We start from the raw sequence: 21,885 nt of genomic DNA, 5'->3' as shown, positions 1-21,885 counted from the left end.
TTTTTCAAAATCCCGTAGCAATCATTGTTATACTGTGCAGGATTTTGATTTTCACATATCTATGCCTTTTTTTTTCATGGTCATTTTTATGCGTTAAAACGTAAATATTCTCACATTAATTATGAATGTGTGTAGAACAGTGAATGTGAACAAATGTGAAAGAATATTTTTCATAGGGTTGCTATCTCCCTAAAACTTTCATGTATGAAAAAGAGAAAATTTTGACTTAAAATTCAAGCTTTGTACGAGATGAAGCAATATATCCTAAAGAAAAGGGAGGCATAAGGATTACATGTGCACAAAGCCTATGACAAGAGAACTTCCTTGCGGAAGAAGTCTTCGAACATAATAATTTTGTTTGTTTAGCTGAAAAGTATCTTTAGCTTCAAAATAGACTATTTATTGTCAAACATTCACGCCTACCAAATTGGACCTATATTTGGATTAGATACCCCCAGAGCAATGAATATGAAAAAAAAAATTCATTCTAGAGGGACGTCAATCAGCAACCGATATAGATTAATTTGTTTCTTTGCTAATTAGGTGAAATCTCAAAAAATGCCAATGTCTTTGTAATTGAATTGATGCTTCTTTATGCACAAAGTGCTTGAAGGTTTAGGAAGAAAAATTGTTCTAATTGTGAGGTTAGCAGCATGTTTTAATTATTTTTAAAAAATAGAAGAGAAAAATCCAAAAAGAAAATGCCTTGCTTAGAAATTAACAATACTTACAAATTTTATTATCAAATAACTTACAAAAGCCTCATTGACAACTTATGGTCATCTTCTTGAATCTGCTAAATTCACTCTAGTTACTAGTAAATGTATTGCTTTCACCCATATTCGTAGAATTGGTAATAAAGTAGCACACAACCTAGCTAAACATGTTAGAGGTTTGTCGGTGTGGGTGGAGGATATTCCACCACACCTCTATGATGTACTCTTTGCTGATCGTGGCTGATTTTTTAATAAAGTAATAGTCTTCATTCTCAAAAAAAAAAAAAAAATAAAACAAAAAATAACGTACGTGTATTGTATACTGCTAGTTGATGCAACGGAAAAGGTAAATGGTGGTTAAATTAATTAGTCCAAAGGAGGTCTTCTATCTATGTTGGGCCACCTAGGTAATTTACTAATTAATACTAACAATACCGAAAAACCCAAGATATTGGGTAGCGATTACCTTGATATAATAAGTCTCAAGACATTCTGTAGTCACCGCCGCCCTTATTGGGTAAAGTGGTACCTCCTCTTGTCATGAGAGCATGGAGGTATCCATGGGCTCGCATGTTCAAACCCTGGAAGGTGTATTTGGGGTGGGGTTTAGGATATTAGGATTTCTAACTATATCACCCAAAAAAAGAAAAAGAAAAAATGAAAGAGGCATTTAATTGCCATTTAATGGAGGGGGGGGGGGGGGGGAATTGCATGCATTACCCTCATAGAGAANAACTCAATGAGTAATTACTTAGAGGAGTGAAGCAAAGTGGGTGAGGTGTTCTCCTCCCCATCATGACCTTTGATCAACCCTACAACTATTGTACAAAGATCAAAGAGGACTGTGTTGTATATTTTGATAAATATATGCAGGTTGTAATATTAGAAGGGATTAACAAGAATCCAATTGTGAAAGTGGGGAAAAACACTTATGCAAAATCTCAATCGAGTGAGATGTTGAGCAAGTGAGAGGCGAGTCTCTATATGGCTCTTTGTTTGAAATGCTGAAGAGTTGGGTTGATCGAGATGACAGGTGAGACTCTTTGTGAGTCTTTGTCTATGAGTTGGTCAGCTGAAGTACTAGGTGATAAATGAGTGAACCTTCTTGACTTGAAATTTTGCATAACTCGCTCGAGCAAGTGTTAGGCTAGCCTGAAATATTTTTTTTTTTTTTAATTTTTAATTTTTTATTTTTTGCAAAATGTTTTGAGATTTTTTAATCTATTTGACATGGTTTCACATGTCCAACGGCCAAAGATGGTTCCGACTATTTTTTGAAAGGGTTTAACACCTATTTAGTGTCCTTTCATGGTGCCTATTCATTTTTTTTTATTTTATTTTATACAAGATAGAAATTATACTTTAGCCTAATCTAAATGTATATGTGTGTGAAACCCTCTTCTAGAAACTTGAATTCTGGCCTTTACCCTCCACACCCCACAAGCACTTATACTTGTGAAGTGACCATCGCATCAATGGTGTGTAGACATGGTTGGTGCCTATTCATTTGAATCCTCATTACACCTATAAATAGAGACATGTTTAGTTATTTCTTGCAAGATATATAATATTTTTCTACAAAATACATTATATAAGGAAGTTCTTGAGTATTTTCAGAATTGCTATTTGCAAATACTCAAACTTTGTTGCATCCTGTAGACTGATTGCTTGTAACCCTTAGCAAACTCTTTTAAGCGAGGGCAATTCAAGTCTTAAAGACAGCAACTATGCGTCTCAAAGCCTTTAATCTTTGTTCTCCCCTTCCCTACTATCCCCAACATATTGCAATGAGAGAGACTTCAATCCAAAAAGATATTTGAAAGAGGGACTAGTAACAGCCCTAAGCCATCCAACCAAGCCAAAGTTAGTGTAGTTTCCACCCAACACAACTCCAACCCATGAAGAGTGTCACCAACTTAGGAATGTTCTTATCCTAAGACTTTGAAAACCTAATTAAGAAAGAATGCACCCCTCAATCCTACATCTTTACTCAACCCAATACCCCAACATTGGAACATAAGTGAATACTTCCACTATCATAAAAAATTTGGCCATAAGACAAAGAATTTCTTTAGACTTCTCCACGAGATTGAGGAACTTATAGACAACAACATCATCCCTCACCCTAATATCCTAGACAAATCCAATGTCCACCCAAACCCTTGAGTTGACTGCTATCGAGTCTCGCCTTCTTGAACACTAAAACATGAAGGAAATGAGAGAGGAGACACAATACTTCTTGAGTTTGATCTTACCAATCATGGACACCTTCATAATAGGCCTCCAAGAAGAGATTTAGGGAGAAAATGAAGGCATGGGATAGCTATGAAGACGTTAGGGAGATAATACGTTGTAGAAAATCCAATTGAGTAGTTAATATAACACATAATGATACCATTTAACCCAAAATTTTAAGCCAATGACTTTGCGTCCAACTATGTTATATTTAGCCATTCTCTCTTAACATTATTGTTCAATGTGAGTCCTTGCCTCCCTGTGAGCCACAAATAAATCCTACTAGCTCCCCCTTACTTATAAGATTTTTCATTCACTAATGTGTTATCCATGAGCTTCTCATATGCTATCCATGGAAACCACATGTTAACTCTGCACGTCCATACATAGGAACTACGCATTTCTATGTCCATGGAACTTATCGCCACATGTGAACATAAGCACATTGCCAAATTAAGTAAATTCTCTATGTAGATTTATCTTCTTTCTTCTTTAATTTTTGCGTAAATAGTGATAAATTACTAATTGTCCCAAAAACTTAAATTGTTAAGAAATTGTGAATTTAATAAGTTAATCATAATTTTAATACTCCTCACGTGTGAGTATAAACTCTCCTTTAATAAGTGGGGCCCAACACGTGAAATTTTTAACATTTTTTTTTTTTTTTTTTAAGGAGCAAGATTTTTAACATGTTAAATGGGAAATAGAGTTAAGATAAAGATTTTCTGCTTTGATACTATGATAAATTACTATTTGTCCCAAAACTTTAAACTATTAAAAATGTTGAATTTAACTACTTAACCATAATTGAGATGAAAAGATTATTTCACATCAGAATAATTAAAGAGGGCAAGAAATGTGGAGGACTCCAACCACATTAAGAAAGGCTTTAAAGTGAAGAATTGATTCTGAAGCAAAACTAAAGAGTAAAGAGAGGCAATTGAACATTTCTATCTGGGGCCTATTCATAGCTTCAATAAAAGGAAGTAATCCTTGAGAGTTGAGACCACCCCAGCACAAGTAATAGTAGCCTTGATCTTGATGGGGTTAAGCCCTAAGGCTAGACTGTCACTTTCTCTAATGAGGATCTTCAATCCCAACTCCAACCACATTGAGTCGTTGTATGTGTGTGAAGTCTTGAAATTACAATACACAACAATTCTGATCTAAATTTATATCCGTTTACGCATTGTTGCCAAATTTGGGGTATCCAAAGAAGACTCTCCGACCTTGAAAACCTATTACAATAGCTGTCGTGGGGTTGTAGGAAACAATTTGCATATAGAAGCCATGACTGAGATCCAAATCATGGTCATTACGGCTAACTATAACATGTTATTGGGGAGAGCTTGGCTTGGTAGTCCCTTTCACTATCCAACAAAAGATCAAATTGTCGTGAAAGAAAAGAGGCCTAACCATAGACGGAGAGGGGGGACTTAATTGCCCCAATATATGGAGAGATGAAAGAGGCCAACAAACTCCATTTGAACGGTTTTGAGTTTATACAAATTATCAAATACTAGGTAGAGAAGGAGAAAATTATCCATAATTATATATGTCTATTTCTACAGCTTCACTGTTGCCCGCATCATGAAGACTGTGATACATGCCAAGCACGGGACTAGCAAAGAGGAATTACCATGTCCATGAATTAATAAAAAAAAAAAACAAAAAACAAGTCCATGAATTCCCTAATTTCAAGGCTTAAACTGATAGGAAAGGATTGGTATATAGATAGGGAATGAAGGAAAACCCTAGAAACAAGTTTACCGCCCTGAACAGTAATTTTCATCAACGAGGCTGAGTCCTTTCAGTATTGTGAATTTCCTAAACCATGGAACGATAGAAAGAAGGGAGATTATTGGCTTGGACTAGAGGTAATTTTTAGTGACAAGCTCAATTTAGAAGTGTCATATGAATCAAGGACAGAAGACTAGATTCAGAACATAGAGCATAGACCCTGAAGCCCTACACCAACTCTCTCACCCAAACAAGATAAGGATGTGTTGGCCATCACCATATCCTAGCCAAGACCTAACTACTTTGATCACACACTACATGGGCAAACTAGTACGAGTTTAGAATAAAATTGTGAATGTCAATATCAAGTCCTTGAGTCCATCCAAGAGTCTCTCATCAAGTTCGTGTATGAGAATCTTAATATGGTTTCAAATCCAATCAATGAAACTAAACTCTTAGATTCAAATAACTAATTTGAAACTTTTCTATGAGCAAATACAAGAATAAAAACTTTGATTAAACCTACATAAATGCACTTTTGGTGTCACCACTGGCAAAATACATGGTAAGAAACAAGGGCATTGAAATGGAATCGGAAAGTGAAGTACATCAAGGAAATGCTAGTGCCCAATAATCAAAAGAAAATAAGTAAATGCTAGTAAACATACAACATAAAAACTCAATCAATGTTCAATCAAAAAACCATTCTAACAATTTACAAAGTATAAATTGCATTGCTTGACTGCCATGATTTGTTCAACACATGAGATGACATTTTCTATGCATCAATTATCCATTCCTATCATTATACAATGGCGCTCCACTGAATCCAAACAATATGAAGTTGAAGATCATCTAGCCCTTCAACTTCGATTGCTTGAACTGCCACTACCTTAGTATCCAATGCCATTAACTTCTCATAACAGAACTCGTTAGCATACTGCAAGTACAATTCATTCTTAAGTACCTTTCACCTTTTACCTGCTCCATGGTTTTCTTGGCAAGATGGAAGAGAATCTTTAGTATCTAAACAAGCAAAGAAATTATTGGTGAAATGTTGTAACAAACACACACACACGGGAAAATCTTAAAAGGGGAAAAGAATGCCAAAAGGCAATTATTACCATTTTTTCATTATCCCATACCTAATTTCTTTGTTAGGAAACTATTTATTAGAAAATTCTCAACCTAGGACGTGGGAAGCATACAGAACAAAAATACAATCTAAAACACTTCCCAGCACCTATGTTCTGGAAAATGTGTAAATAAAAAATAAAATTAAAAATTTAAAATTAAAAAAAAAATAAAAAATAAAAATAAAAAAAAGGAATCAGGAAAAATCACCCCCACAAGGGAGTCATAACATTCTTTAGGAAAGACAAACTTAATGAAGTTCCCATAACACATTTTAGAAAGAACTAGCTAAAACCTCAAGGGTGTCATTCTAAATGCTGCTACATGTGATCATTCTTGAATTGTAGGGACTAAAAGTGGTCACTTTAACTTCAAGGACTAAAGCTGCTCATGGAATAAAGTATAGAGACCAACAAGGTATTTACCCCCATTTTTTGAACATGAAGTCGGTGCTTATTGAAAGGAAAAAATATATCACATTGAAAGTGCACCAAACTAAAAATTCCCTATTGGAGAAAAGATATATAAAGACCAAATACACCATGGATGGAAAAAAAAAATTATATATATATATATATATTATCTGCAAGTAAAACCATTTCTAATTTTTGTTTCATAGAGCCTAAACATAGGAGGTGGTAACAATTTCAACTGTAGCCACATCCTGCCAATATATATTTGTTGTCTCCCTTAAAAGAATAATTTCCCCCTCAATTCTCAACACAGCTTAAAAATAACTTCATCCATAATATATTCTTTCTTCATAATTAAACAATCACTCTATGGGGACATATACACAAAAAACCTCTGCTAGAAGATATGACTTGAGAGTTTAATACCACATTGCACATGGAGAAATACTGTCTATCATAGACAGAATAAGATTTGTTATTTACTCTAAAAGGAAAAAACTAAAGGGATACAGTGTGGACATTTCCAACTAAGTTTATATGTCGAAAATAGGCTGGTTCTGAAAGGTAAAAGTACAAAGCAAAAAACAGTCATCATCAAAACATTAGCCATACAAGCCAAGTATTTGTATACAGCACGAATAAAAGAAGCCTCTTTAATGACCAATAAATTATGCACTGCATATAAGTGAGTTAATTCAATTCACTTAGTAACAAAACAGAAAAACCAAATTTTCATGAGATATTTTTATTTATTAAATTAAATAACAATGATATATGTGCACCAATCAGCAAATGCTCTACCAGTGGTGAATTCTACAACACCGAAACTACAACAAATACATTCGAGAGAAAGAAAAAGATGTTCTGATTTTGTGTGATGGATGCATGTCAAAACTTGTGGAGAAGTCAAAACTATGAAGTTTGATAAAATCATCAAGACTCTGGTTACTTTCCTGTAAAAATATGGAAGAACATACAGGTCGCCAATCTCAAATACGCCGCCGCCATTCTCTCTCTCAAACTGAGGTTCCTCTCTCCATCGGTTTCTTGGATGATATTAATGAACTAAAAGCTTTGGTCAAATGAAAAACATTTAGAATATCACAACAAAGTAAAATTTGCAATCAAAGCTTAAGCCATTGGAACTAATTCAAGACCAATCGAAAATCATTGACCAAAACAAAGGAGGAGGGGAACTGAATTGGAAAATATCTTCATAGGGCAAGAGAAAAAAAAGTTTAATTACAAGGAGTATGCAGCATCAATAGAGAGATTGAAGCAGTCCAAGTGTCCCCCGGCAAATAAATTTGTGCCACACTGGAGAAGTATGGTACCTGATACATAAGTTTCAACAACCATGGAAATAATACTCTGTAAATTGGTTTTGGTAATTTTGTTATTAACGTGTGGGGGGGAGGTCGTTAGTTCATTTAACAGCAGACAAACAGAAGCATTGATTTGGCACATTTGTGAAGTTAAATGAGTAAATTGGCTAAAATAAAAGTTTAGGGGGTGTTAGGGCATTTTTTCCTAGTTTTATATATAAAACTCATATCATAATGAAAAGCCCGTTGATGTGGTTTAAAAATTGTTTTGATTTGTTTTTTTTCCTTTAGACCCCCTGCCCCCTCTTTTTTCTTTTGTTCGAAATTTTTTTCGAATTTGATAAAACTTCAAAAAAAACATGAGCATTTAAGATTTGATCTGTCAAAGAGTAGGCCATTATGATATAACTAAGATTCCAGAGTCTTGGACTTTATCAATTCATATATTAGAAACCAATCAAACCATTATATATATAGATAAAGATCCCTGGCAAATACTAGAGCCAGCGCATAACTATCACAGTTCATATTATAGGATGAACAGTAAAAAAGATATTACCTTTCAAAGAGAAGCCCTTCTTCTCAAACCTGCCGCTAATCTCACCGACTTGAAACATATATAATTGCCTTAGAAAACTGAACTTTGTCTCTGAAACAAAAAATTGCACACTATAAAATGAAAATATAAACAATGAAATAACAAGTTACCATCTCAGTTTCCAAAAGGAGGGGAAAAAAAAAAAAAAACTGAATCAACCAAAACTAGTTAATTTACACATTAAGCTGTAAACTTTTTCATTTAGTGACATAACAGAAAAACCAAATTATCATGAGTTTTCATTAAAAAAAAATTGAATTGCATAACAATAATACATGTCCTTCAATTAGCATATCCTCTACCAGTTGTGAATTCTACAAGGGCGAAACTGCAGCAATTACATTCAAGAGAAGAAAAAATGTTCTGATTTTGTTTGATGGATGGGTGTGATGCTTACCAATCAATATGTATATGGAAAATCATTTTATAAAACTCATAAAATTATGCCATCTAAATATTCATTTCGTTAATCATAATTACAAGCCTGTCCATGTGGTTTAAAATTGGTTTAATCATAATAAAAAGCTTGGGAGTGAGCAGCAACCATAAAACTTCTTCATTGTAGGACACAAAGTTAATCCAATATTTGGCATCATTAAGATATACGAAGAGACAATAACTGTGCAACAAACATAGAAATGTTAAAAAAATTATCATAAGATGTCAATGTACATAGTTCAAAGGACCCTACCGCAACATTGAATGAATATGTCACCTAGCAGCCTTCTTCCCACTAGAACAGAAACCGAAGTACCACCTGAAAAACTTCTTTAAACCCGTCTGCAGATCTGCCATGGGCTTATACCCAAGCTCCCTCTAAGCCAAGCTGATATTTGCACTCGTAAACTACATGTCATATACAGCCAACCCAATACCAAAAGCTTCTTTCACAACAAATTCTTGCAGCATGGTCTTAGCGAATTATTATTATTATTTTTTTATGAGGAATTCCCTCAAGGTATGGGCCAATGGCACTACCCCTGAGGAGCAAAACCTGAATGCCTACATACCCCCACTGAATAGGCATCGGATAAATCGCGAAATGCCTCAGCTAGGAGTCGAATCAAAGACTTTTGGGCTTACAATTAGTCTAGGCACTCTCTCTTGCTGCTGGGACACCCTAGGTGGGGGCTTATTATTATTGGTAAATTACACACACCCAATGGTCTTGAACTCACGACCTCACCTTCCACCTAGCACTTACAATGGGAGAAGGTTCCAATAGAGCTAGAGCTCATTAGAGGCATGGACTCATAGATTAGAAATCAAATATATACAGACTTGCAAAATTCATCAAAAATTGAAATTGAAAATGGATAGTGACTAAAAATTTTGTGTTTACTCCAAGTTCTTTTGGTGGGATGAGGGGGAAAATAGATTTCACCTAGAAATGTAAAACAAGAAGCACAAATTATGATACAATTAGCACAAATACATGGCAATCTTATACTTTGTTATTTGATTTCCAAAACACATCATCAAATACTGACCAGTTGAAACATTTAGGAATCAAGAAAAAACTCATCAACTTAACAAAAAAATAAGAGCAATTTAGCCCTATAGCAAGTATTATAAAATGATGATTGTCAACTCTAGCAATGTCTTTACTAACCAATTTGACATAATTAGCATATGCTAGCTTTGCCTCTACTGGATCACAACAGCAATAATCCTAAGAAACCAAAACACTATCAAACAAATAGAAGAATCCATGTCATACGAATGCTATCAAACAAATAGATGGATCGATCAAAGCACAATTCAATATAAAACTTAAGCGAACATGAACATGAACATGCTTTGGATTTTTGAGTCTTGACTCTTGAGAGAAAAGAACCTTTCGTTGATTCGGTGAAGTTTTCGACTACGGAGGAGTAGACACTAGACCACTGGATGACCAATTTTACCCCCGTTTGGTTACAGGTTTGGCCTATTCATACTTTAGATTTGTAATATGCCGACTAGAGTTTTTTTTGGCTGGGTAAAATTACAAGGATGACGTGCACGCTTGAATGACAAGAAGCTTTTTTTTTTTTTTTTTTTTTAACGAGCAACTTGTAATTTTATCAAGGAGAAGATAAGTTCAATATGTCACCCGTGAGGTGGTGACAAGAGGTGTCTTAATTTTGTATTAGACGCTTGCTATGACACTCCCCTAGGTATATCACCTTAGTAGATTAAACTATGTAAAATTTTTCATCATATTAGTTGACTAACTTGACTTTCCCTTTTTCCGTGTTATTTTTTAAAACATATGTAGAGAATGACCACAAAACCATTAAGCGCAATATTTTTATAAGAGGAATGGTATATCTATAACATTTTTATAATATTTTTATAACAAATTCTAAGTGGAAGGTTATTACTGGTTATTATTGTTAGAGTAAAAAAATAATTTTTGCGTTAGGTTTAAATTTGAACCAATAACAACTAACTACTTGTGATTTGTTGTGAAAATATTGTTGATGTAGCATCTTTTTTTTTATAATGGTTTCCGAATGTATACATACTATGTTAAAACCCTTTACAAGGAGACTATCTTGGGTGTTTTTTTTTTTTATTTGTTTTTTTTATCTAAGACTATCTCGGGTGTTATTTCCTAACAAAGTAAACTATATACATTATTATTCATAGTCATCTATATATATAATATAAAATTGAAGTTGATGAAAGTAAGGAAATCAATAGGCTGAATGCCTTGAGCGTTGATCTCTAAGTCAATTGGAATGTCCTGAAAGATAAACACAAGATCAGAGGAGACCGGGGAAGACTAGCCAATGATCCTCCGATGATGAAGTTAGTATTCTTAGGATTCCAATTTGTATGAAAATGTCTCTCTCTTTACCTCTTCATAAGGAAATGCTTATATAGTGCACATGGAACGGTTATTTTGTTTAATAACCGCTCCTATTGTCAAGGAATTCAGAAGATTCAAAGGTAACTTCCATAATTGCCATGGAAGTTACTTTATTTATACCGGTGCTTTATAACGGTAAGTTTGGAAGACTTGGTTTGTTAAAAGATCAATATGCTCATGGTCTAACAGACTCGCCCATACTTTATTATGGACGGACGAGTCTACGTCCATCCTTAATAAGGGACGGATGAAGTTATTAGGGACAAGCATGCTTTACACGTCCCATCTCTTCACTCATCTCTAACGGACGACCCATACGGACGAAATAAGACTTGCGCATTTTCACTACACCATTAGAAGTCTTTGCCTTTTTATTGATCTTTTAAAATTTTGACTCATTAGATTTGCAAGCCTCACAAATTTACACACCACTAGTCGCTAACCCGTGCTATGCACAGGAACCTACCTATTTGTGAGGTAGACTAAAATAATTTTATAAAATCTTAAATTGATTAAGAAACTACATCATTGCATGATTTGCTCTTGTATGACTTTAATTTGTGTTACAATTTAATGAAGAGCTTAAACGTGCAATGGTTTACAAAAAATTTGTTAAACAATTTCATATATTGCAAAAAAATAACTTAAAAATTCAGATATTAAAACTTCTGGAAGATCAAAAAATATTAAAGAATAAGATGATTCACTGCTTAGAAATTATTGAAACAAAACAATATACATATGACTAAACAATAGAGAAATATAAGAGAAAGATGAGTTACATTCAAAAGAATAATTCATGGCTATAACTATTAAAAGGAATCAAAAGATTCAGAGCCTACAAATTATAGATAATATGTGTGTGTGTGTGACTACACAAATTTATATATATATATATATATTTTTTTTTTTTTTTTTGGGGATATCACACAAATTTAGATGTTAAAACTTCCAAACTGCCAAAAAAGATATATAATTAAAGAATAAGTTATTGAAATAATTCAAAAAATATATGACTATTCAAAAGAGAAATATAAAAAAAAAGAAAAAAAAAAAAGAAAAGAGTGTACTATAAGGGCACAAATTGGTTCTTAAGCCCAAAAGCTTGTAGGATCTAGGCCCAAAAAGCTCTATACAATGAATTTGTAGAGAGTAGGTCAAAAAACTAGGCTCTAATGAGTTAGATAACAATTATAGTAAGTCCAGATGACTAAAAAGTAAAGATAAACTGGTTTTACCCAAAGAAAATCGTCCTTAGCATAATCTGAGAAGGTGTGTTCTTGTATATATCTCTTTTTTATTTGATTACAAGTCCAATTTTTGTGGCTATAGTGTTTTTCTATTCCTCCTCTGATCCTCCTTCCTCGTGGTATTCTTTCTCTTTTATATTATCTTCCTTCCTCCATCTCCATCCTTCATGTGTAGACCAAGTTGCTGGCGTTGATCCTTGTCCCATCAGCACCTTCCTGAAGTCTCTAGGAGTAGCTGTAAGACTGAAAATTACTGTTTAGGCATCACTTCCACATTAATGCGGCCAAAGAGTTAGCTGTAAAGTATTCAATGTGGTAGTAGCAGCTTTCTCTTAGATATTTCATAGATTCCCTTTGTCATGTATTTTTATGATGTATATCATTATCAATAGAATCTCCCGGAACGTTGCTTTGGATGGCAGACCACACATTCTGACCTCTGCTTTGCTCAACCGAGGAGGCATTCTTCCTCGAACCACCTTCTTGAACCATCATGACCAGACCCCTTTCTTCATTCACTAATGCGGACTTCCATGGCAACGTTTACCCGTCCTCGAACCACTAGGTGTCCTCGGACCAGGCCCCCGCCGAATATATATAAATTATATATATATATATACACACAACTGGGCCTATCATTTCTACATACACAAATCCATAAAGTAATAAGTTTTAAATTTTAATGGGTCTAAACTTTAAACAAACCTTATCAGCATTTGGCCCACGCTAAAAAATGTTGAGCAGGAGCCTACGTTGAAATAACAAAAGTCATACCTCCTTTTAATATAACGTATATAAGCTTTCTGCCCAAGAAATTAACATGCTTTCATATTGTGAGGTGAAGCAAAGACATATGTAGTGGCAACAATCTTAAATTTCAATTATTGCAAGCCTTTTTATCTTGTAAAAAATGGCTGAAGAGAGTTTGGTGGTTCATGTAGGAAAATTACTTTTTAAAAAATACATGAAAAATCATAAAATATTTTTTTTTTAACAAATTAGAGGAGAAGAAAAAAAAAAAAAAAAAGCTCATACCTCTACTTAGTTTTAAAAAATAATAATATATATATTGAGGTTTGCACTGCTTTTATAGTGTTCATGATTAACTTTGTAAATTTGGAGGTAAATTATCAACATTTGAGTTTGACTGTTTGAGTTTAAGTTAGACTTGAGCATCCACAGCAGGTGTGACAAATGTGCCAAATGCTAAATATTTGGCACATTTGCCACACCAAACACAAAAATGGAGCTTTATGAGATGTGCCAAATCTCAAAAATTATACAACATTACTACAGTACCGTTGCAAATTTGCAACGGTACGAATAGATGTTGCAAAATTTATATTGTTTTGTATTCTCTTTTCTTTCTCCTCTCTCTTCATTTTTTTCTTTTCTTTGCTCTCTCACTCTCCGGTTCCCTCTCTCTTTGACCAGTCCAGGATGTTCATCGGCAGCGACGACGGCATAGCTCTGAGACGATCTCACCCACGCTCCAGCGATGACGGCGTAGCTCCGACGACAATCTCACGCACGACAACGACGTAGCTCAATCTCACCCACGCTCTAGCGACGACGGCGTAGCTCAATCTTACCCACGCTCCAGCCACGCTTGATCTCGCCGATCTCACCCCGAGGCCGCCGTCAATCTCACCCTCTTCCCTCTCCTCTCTGTCCGCCTTTTACTCTGCCTCTTTCTGGTTGTGGATTTTTTTTTCTACAATTTGGGTTGATCTGATGATGGTGGTGGGCTGTGGGCTATGGGTGGTGACAGTGGCAGTGGTGGTGGGCTGTGGGGGTGATGGCCGGTGGTGGCTGTCGATGTTGTTGATGATAACAGGGGAGGGGATAATATATTATTTTAATGGGTAGTAAATATTATTTTAATGTATAGAATTGAATGATAAAACATCTAATAAATGAGATGTTGTAAAATGATGTGGTAAAATAATAAAGTAGGTTTTTGATGTGGCAAAATGACATTTTTTTTACAACATCTGCTGTGGATGCTCTTAGAGAGATAGAGTTCTATTCCTTGTTAAGTTTGGATTAAACAAAAATAATTTTGTATAAAAAAAAAATGATAATGATGAGTTTGAGTTCAAGTTGGACTTGTTAGAGAGATAGTTTCACTCCTTGTTAGGTTTGGATTAAATAAAAATAATTTTATTTTTAAAAAATGATAATAATGTGGCAAGCTCTGGAAAAGTCAATAAAAAATCAAATGCTTCGGTTTTATACATATATATATATATATATACACACACACACACTAGGTTTTTTTTTTTTTTTTTAGAATCTTATATTAGTCCTCTTTTAATATGCATCACATAGTTTTATTTTTATTTTACAAATTTTCTATTTAAAAATAGATATATTTTAAAGTAGTATTTATAATTTAAAATAAGAATTTTTATTATCTATATCTATATATATATATATAACTGAAATCAAAACCGAAACTCTCACAATTTTCCTCATCAGCACAATATTAAAAAAAGAAAAAAAAGGTAATTGCACTTTTATAAATCTCGATACTTTTTCTTCCTCTCCTCTTTAGACTCTCAAATCTCTGTCTTTGTTCATAGCCGAAAGCCCTCCCGCTCTGTCACTTTCTGTCCCAACTTCTCCTGGGTGCAAATACAATCTCTTCTATTTATCTCAAACCTTATCTATCTATTTGAAGAAGTATAGGCTATCTCTCCTATCTCAGTCTCTTCTCTTTTTATTCTGTGTTTTCCCTACTACCGTTAGTTTCTTTTTCTTCATTTACTATATGTGTTTGATGACTTGCATAATTTGGCATAATTTATCACTTTTCAACTTTAAACTTTAGTCTAATTTTATTTATTTTTGTTGATGTTAGACTTCATTATTGTTATTTAAATTTTATTGCAGATTTGAAGAAAATGAAGATTTATTCAAATAGAAGAGAAAAGGCTGAAACAGAGCAATGTTTTGGGCTGAAACAGAGTAATGTTTTGGGCTGAAATAAAGCAACGTTTTGGGCTGAAAAGAGCAACATTTTGGGCTGAAAAAGGGCAACACGTTTAGAGAAAGAGAGGCACTAAAAGAGAACTAAGAAAGAAAAGAAAAGAGGCGCTAAAACTGAGCAGAAAAAAACACGTTCTTTGCTGGACAGAGAGGCCAAAACTAAAAAGGAGAGGCTGAACTGGGGGGACGACGCTGAACAGAAAAGGAGAAAGCAGCAGAGACGGAGACAAGATATTTTCTTTGAGCATCCATTTTTCCTTATAATCTTCTCAGAAAAATTATGGTGAATTCGTTTCTGTTGAGTTTAATTTTCAGCATGAACTAAATTTTCTTTNATGTAGTATTAAAATCGTTGGTCTTAATGCTTTCTTGCTTTATTAAATTGCATACTCTTGTGTAAATTGATGAACAAGATGGTTTCCAATTGACTATCGAAAGAGGCTTTTGGAAGAGTGTGGAGATTACTAACAAATAGAGAGAATTAAATTCAATTAGCTAGATGAGTAAAGCATAGTGAGGGATTAGGTGAAATCGATTTCCTAGAAGTTTTCTTCCCATTAATTTGATCTTTGAACAACATATTTTTTTTCCTCTGCTTATTTTCTTTAATTTGATTTTATTTTAAATTTCAATTACAACAACCTTAGTGACTTCTCTAGATAAAATCGAGATTAGCATAATTTTAGTATTTGTCAAAAGTAAGTTACCAATCCCTGAGGACGATACTCTTCTCATTACTTTACTATAAAACTACGATACTGTGTACTTGCAGTTTTGCACTGATCAAAAGCCCTAGAGATTGACGTGTATCCTAATATCAGGTGAGCCACCCTGAGCTGACCATCGCCTTCGTTCACAAATACCATGGCCTTGAGGATGTTGTCCAAGCTTTCCTTATTAACCAAATTGAAGTTCGGTTCAATGGCACGCTTGTCTGCAGAGCCATGAAAAGTAGAGGGTTAGCAGCCTAAAAACATAAATCACGAAAAGGCAATTAACAAGTCCTACTCCTATCCCTAGAGCCCCACCTGGTTGCCCTTCTTCCGTCGGGCAAGGGACGCCATCATGCCACTCCCCGAACACGATAAGAAAATCTTTGTTTAGCCCCTTGCTAGACTCGGGGAGACACTGTATAAGCCTGATTTCAGGTTGCTTTGTTTTAAGATAGTACCCCTTCCCCTTCAGCCGGTGAAGGTTGTAAACCCAATTCACATCATGATGGGTTAACTGCAGCCCCATCTTTTCATTTAAGGCGTTTACACATCCTAATATTCTGAAAACATTTGGGACGCACTGAGTGGGGGTTAGCCTAACAAATCTAAGGTAATCCCTCATCACCGGCCCTATAGGGATTCTCACGCCATCTTTGTTGAAGGCGATCATAGGAATCACCACCTCATCCGCCTGCCTTAAAAAATGCCATTTGCCTTCCTTACAATATCTCAGGCCCACATTGGGTGGTGTAGTTAGCCTTAAATTTTTCCATCCCTTCCTCAGACTCTACCAAACTCTTAAATCTACCCATCCCCAGGAAAAGCTCAGAGAAGCTAAAAAAAGTTAGAAAAAGAGGCGAAGAAAGAAAGACGCAGAGAAAGGAAAATAAAGAAAGTTTGAAAAGGTTGGAAAAAACTTACAAGGATGAGGAAAGTATCCTTGGACAGGCTTTTGAAGAGACACTAGTGAGTAAGAATTATTGGCAGATTCAACGTATGTGTGTAGGAGCTCTTGGATGCAAAGGTAATTTGGGTGAATTGATTTGAATGGGTATTTATACCCAAATCAAAGTAACGGTGGGAGTTTTCCCGCTCATAAGTTGAAAATAAATCTCCACCGTTGGATCGTCATCACACAATAAAACATGGGGAGCAACCAGCAGCAAGAATTTAATGAAGGCACACTATAAATGCCAAAGCGTCAGGAGCATGCCTTGGGCAGTTAAATGGCACTGACGCTCGCAAATGACAAGATGTGATAAACCTAACGTATGCCTGAGGACACCAAAATCCTCCTTTCTGTTCAAGGAGCCAGACAGTAGAATTTTGGGGGGTTATTGTGGAGTTATTAGCCTAGTGATATACATTCACCTTTTGTACTGGGCCTGAGGCCCAAGCCAAGGCCCATAATCGCATATCAAAGAAACAATGATGTTCATGGCAACTCAGGAAATCATGCCGAGGATGACTCTGTCCTCGGCTAACCAAGGCCGAGGTAGAAGAAAAGTGATTTATCGACAAAGACAACCTTCCAAAACACACCAAAGAAAAAGGGAAGTACAATAAGTAAGCACACTAGAGCATGGCGGTAGAGTAATTCCAGGAAAAGCTGCTGCCTCCACATTAAATGCTCCACAACTAACACTCCGGCCACATTAATGTGAAAATAATACCTAAACAGTAGCTTTTCATACTCATAGCTACTACTTAAGAGCTTTGGGAAGAGGATGATGTGACAAAGACCAACAACAATAGATCTGACTTGCACGTGTATGGTGAAGATGAAGAAATAAAGTAGTATATAAAGAAGAAGGAACTCAGAGAATGAGGATCGAGATTTTACCAAAGAAAACACTGTAACAATCTGAGCTAACTTTGCAACCATTGTCACTGTCACTCAAGAAATAATAAGTTGAAACTCCTTGGATTAGTGCCGAGAATTAAATTTCTTTGCCTAAGTCCATATCCATTTTACTTATTCATTCTTTAAATCATCTTTAGCTGTTGTTACACTCATCAAAGTCCAGTTCTTCTACCAATTTTCTACAAATTTATTGTATTGGGCTTGTTAGGCTCTAGCTCACTTATCCCTCAAGAATAGTGCTCAAACCCAGCCCCTACATATATATATATATATATATTATTATTATTATTAAAGTAGTGAGTATAGTGACTTTGATTACCCTGTCTAGGGCAGAAAAAGCTGTTCTTTCACAACGGGGCGGGCTCACCTCCAGTTATAATATCTCTGGTCCTCTCATGTTTTTACACCAACGAAAGACACGTGACAAGCAACAAATCCTAAGGTTATAAATAAGCCACATAATTTTCTCTCCCTTTTAAACCTTTTTAGTTTTCAATAAATATTTTCTAGGTTTGCTTCAATCACCTGTTACGAAAACTGATCTTTCAAAATCATATTTTGATGGTTTCCACTATCACAAAATGATCAGCCACTCCAGACCCATATCTAGGAAGCTCAAGAACTCTTTCAAGAGCTTCAAAGTTTGATGGGAACAACTTTTGATGGAGAACAGAACAATGAATTGGATCTTTGACTTGGGTTTTATTAATTGTGATTTGAATGTGAAGAGAAAGGCCAATTAATTGGATAAATGAATAAAAAAAATTAAGGAATAAAAGATTAGAGAAGAATATCATGGCTGCTTTCAAAGCTTTGAAGAAGGAAAGGAAGCTTTCAAAGCTTCCATGGCTGATTCTTTCATAGCTTTCAAAGCATATTCAGAAGTCTCATGCCAAACTCATAACCCATTGGAACTCCCACGGTCAGAAATCCATATCAAACCCGATCTCTCACCTCCCCAATATTGCCGGAGGACCTCAATTTCACACGCCTTGATGCTCATAGTGACATAGCCATGAAACCCCCCGTGTCAATCCAAACAGTAATGGTTTCTTGTTTTGCTATGCCAATCTTAGTTGTGAAACCCACAGTTTTAGCCCAAACCCATTGCCATCAAGTTTCGATCTGCATCTAATGCTCTGGTAGGTGAGGTCCGTTAGGGTGGGGATGTCGGAGAAAGATGCAAAGAAGAAAGAAAGACAAAAAATTGAGAGAAAAAAGTGGTATTTGACGTGTGATTTTTCTAACCTTAGGATTTGTTGCTTGCCACGTGTCTTTCATTGAAGTGAAAACATGAGACAACTGAAGATATTATAACGGGAGGGGAGCCCGCCCCGCAACTAGTGAGAAATGGGTCTCACGAAAGACTGGGCATACAGGAAACTTTTATTTTAACAAGATTTTTCCCTCTGAGCTTTACAAAATAATTTCCCCCAAATTCAAAACTGAGCTCTTCTTCCTGTTTCACGAACCTCCCTCGTTCTCCCTAGGACTCGAACTGGGTCTCGATTCGGAGCCCCAAACCCAAACACCGGCTCCCCATGACGAAGATTTCGGACCTGAGGTCATGGATTCGGATCCTGAATCCCGGCCTGAACCGCCCCGGATCAGGCGAGGTCCCACCACCACCCCGACCACCGAAACTCGTGCCGTTGACGATGACATTGAAGATTTCTCCTCAGAAGACGATTTTCTTAAAGGTAATAATCAAGTGCCATTTTTCTTTGTGTTTGTGTGTTCTTTTGTTAGGGTTTATTTTGATTTTGAATTTGATTACCCAGTAAAGGAATTTTGTTTAGCTTAATTATTCTGTTATTTTATATAAATTTGATTTGTGATTTGTTGGTTCACATTTCAGTGCTATGATTTTGTGGAGACCGATTTAGTTAACGAAAAAAAGACTTCGAATTTGGCTTAGAACTAAAATCAACTTCTTTTGAGAGTGATACTTGAGAATTTGAGATGGTGAGACTGTAAAATGGTAGGTTGGGTTTGTGTTTGTTGTTTTTGTGTTTGGTTGACAAGAAAAATCAGTTGTTGGGTTTGTGTTTGTTGCTTTTGTGTTTGGTTGACAATGAAGATCTATTGCTGGGTTTGTGTTTGTGTTTTTGGGTTTGTAATTTTTGGATTATAATTTTGTGTTCGCATTCAAGACACATTTACTTCTCAATTAATGTAATTTTTGGTTTTTATTTTTGTATTTTATTTAGTTAAAATTAATAAATTAATTTTTTTTAATTTAGATGTTGACGTGACATTTTTTAATGTCAAAATAATTTTTTTTTAATTATTTTAATAGTTCCATCTGCCACGTAGGACTTTGCTGTTAGAGGATTGACGGAAAGGACTAAAATAGATGGCATTTTTTTTAAATAAAGACTAAAAGCGGTAAAAATATAAGATAGAGACCAAAGTGAGAATCGCGTAAAAATGTAAAAGGAATGAAAATGTGGTTTTCGTTTTTATTTTATTTTTATTTTTTAATAGAGATGAACAAAACTCTACTGCTGGTTCTAGCATTGGAGCTGCCCTCCTTGCTGCCTCTCATTCCCAATACCTGGGGATAGAGGAATCACGAGAAATGATCTAGGCCAAGGTAGATGCGAGAAATATGGCTTTTGTTTTTTTTTGTATATTTCCTTTTATCCTTTCTTTTCACAATTCCATCTCATTTAGAGCTTGTCTTAGCTCATGGTTCGAGTGACATACCAGCAAAAGCTTAATATATGGTTTTGCAGAGCATATAATTGAACAGCAAGTTGAGTTTGGAGAGTCCACTCATGTAGGGCTCAAGCTTTTTTTGCTGCAGCACTCTCATTCTGCTCTCATCATGAGGTTGGCACCATTGCATCTTTTTTTTTTTAATAAGTCCATTTATCCTGTGTTAGGAAATAAAATTGGGAATGTAAAACTGTTCTCTGGGGATTTACTTTGGTGAGCATTCTCTCCTATTTCTATTGCAAATAAAACACGATTTTGTGTGTTTCACCAATGTGGAATATTTTGGTAACAGTGTTTAAGTGTTGTTGTTCAGTTTTCAGTGTTTTAAAAATACGTGTTTGAGTGTTATAGAAATACGTGTCAAAAGTGTTATTGTTGTTTAAACACTGAAAATTATTATATAAACACCCTAACCAAACAGGCCCCAATTTTGGAAACCCATGGAAAACCAAGCATGCTGTTAGCCTGTTACTTGTTGTAGAAAAAAATATACCTTAGGTTCTATTTAACGGTAACGGCATTTTTTTAGCCCTGCAATGATTTGTTAAGATTTTTTCCTCCAAAGTTATCCTTCGTCACATACATCACCACAAAAGGTGGAACCACAGTTTTCACTGGAGATATTATTTACACCTGCATCCTCCCTTATAGGTATATATCGTTCAAAGTTAAAAGCTGTAGTAATTAGCATCTCCAGCACTAATAGCCTCTCTAAAATTTTTTACTGTTTAGAGACAGTTACTTTTAATGTTTATCTTTTTTTTTTTTTTTTTTTTTTTTTTTTTTTTTTTTTTTTTTTTTTTTTTTTTTAATTTTTTTTTTTTTTTTTTTTTTTTTTTTTATTTTTTTTTTTTTTTTTTTTTTTTTTTTTTTTTTTTTTTTTTTTTCTTATTTTTCAAATATGCTTTTCAATATACTCTCTATTATTTTTCTATCTCATTCAAATATTATTTTTTCATTTTTTCGTATATATTTTTTAATTTTCATTTGTTCATTTCTAAGTATATTTTTTTAAATCTCCCATCTTTAATTATTTCAAATTTTCCAACCACCTTTTTTGCTAACTTTCTAATTTTAATTTTCACGCTTGCATAAATTATTTGTCCACCTTTACCAAATCTATGTTCGTCTTGTGCAAATCTTTTAAAAATTTTATGTAGTCTAAAATTTATCAAATCTATGTAATTTGGAATTAATCTATTATTCTTATTCATTAACTTATAATTAATTTTTCTAAAAAAATATTTATCATTAATGAGAGAGAGAGAGAGAGAGAGAGAGAGAGAGAGATCCTACCCTTTCTTCTTCGGCAAGGTTTTATGCTCTTA

At 34.7% G+C, this 21,885-nt stretch overlaps 2 long non-coding RNA genes across 5 annotated transcripts; one reads left to right on the top strand and one right to left on the bottom strand.

The window, feature by feature from the left end:
• Positions 1 to 5,350: 5,350 nt before the first annotated feature.
• Positions 5,351 to 10,303, bottom strand: LOC111989553 (uncharacterized). 4 transcript variants are annotated; one of them, XR_010629382.1, is made up of 3 exons: positions 9,999 to 10,201; positions 8,123 to 8,212; positions 5,351 to 7,572 (listed from the first exon to the last, which is right to left on the bottom strand). It is a non-coding gene; the product is annotated as an uncharacterized LOC111989553 (long non-coding RNA). The 4 variants fall into 4 exon arrangements; XR_002880559.2 differs by having other exon boundaries at positions 8,853 to 10,199; XR_002880557.2 differs by having other exon boundaries at positions 5,351 to 8,212; positions 8,853 to 10,303.
• An 8,861-nt stretch (positions 10,304 to 19,164) lies between these two features.
• Positions 19,165 to 20,078, top strand: LOC136067994 (uncharacterized). The gene is made up of 2 exons (XR_010629380.1): positions 19,165 to 19,536; positions 19,695 to 20,078. It is a non-coding gene; the product is annotated as an uncharacterized LOC136067994 (long non-coding RNA).
• The last annotated feature ends 1,807 nt before the right edge of the window (positions 20,079 to 21,885 follow it).

Source organism: Quercus suber, unplaced genomic scaffold (genome assembly GCF_002906115.3).
Source record: "Quercus suber isolate HL8 unplaced genomic scaffold, Cork oak 2.0 scaffold_94, whole genome shotgun sequence".
Lineage (NCBI taxonomy): Eukaryota > Viridiplantae > Streptophyta > Magnoliopsida > Fagales > Fagaceae > Quercus > Quercus suber.
Note: the sequence above shows the minus strand (reverse complement) of the source record. Positions and strands in the feature narration are given on the sequence as shown.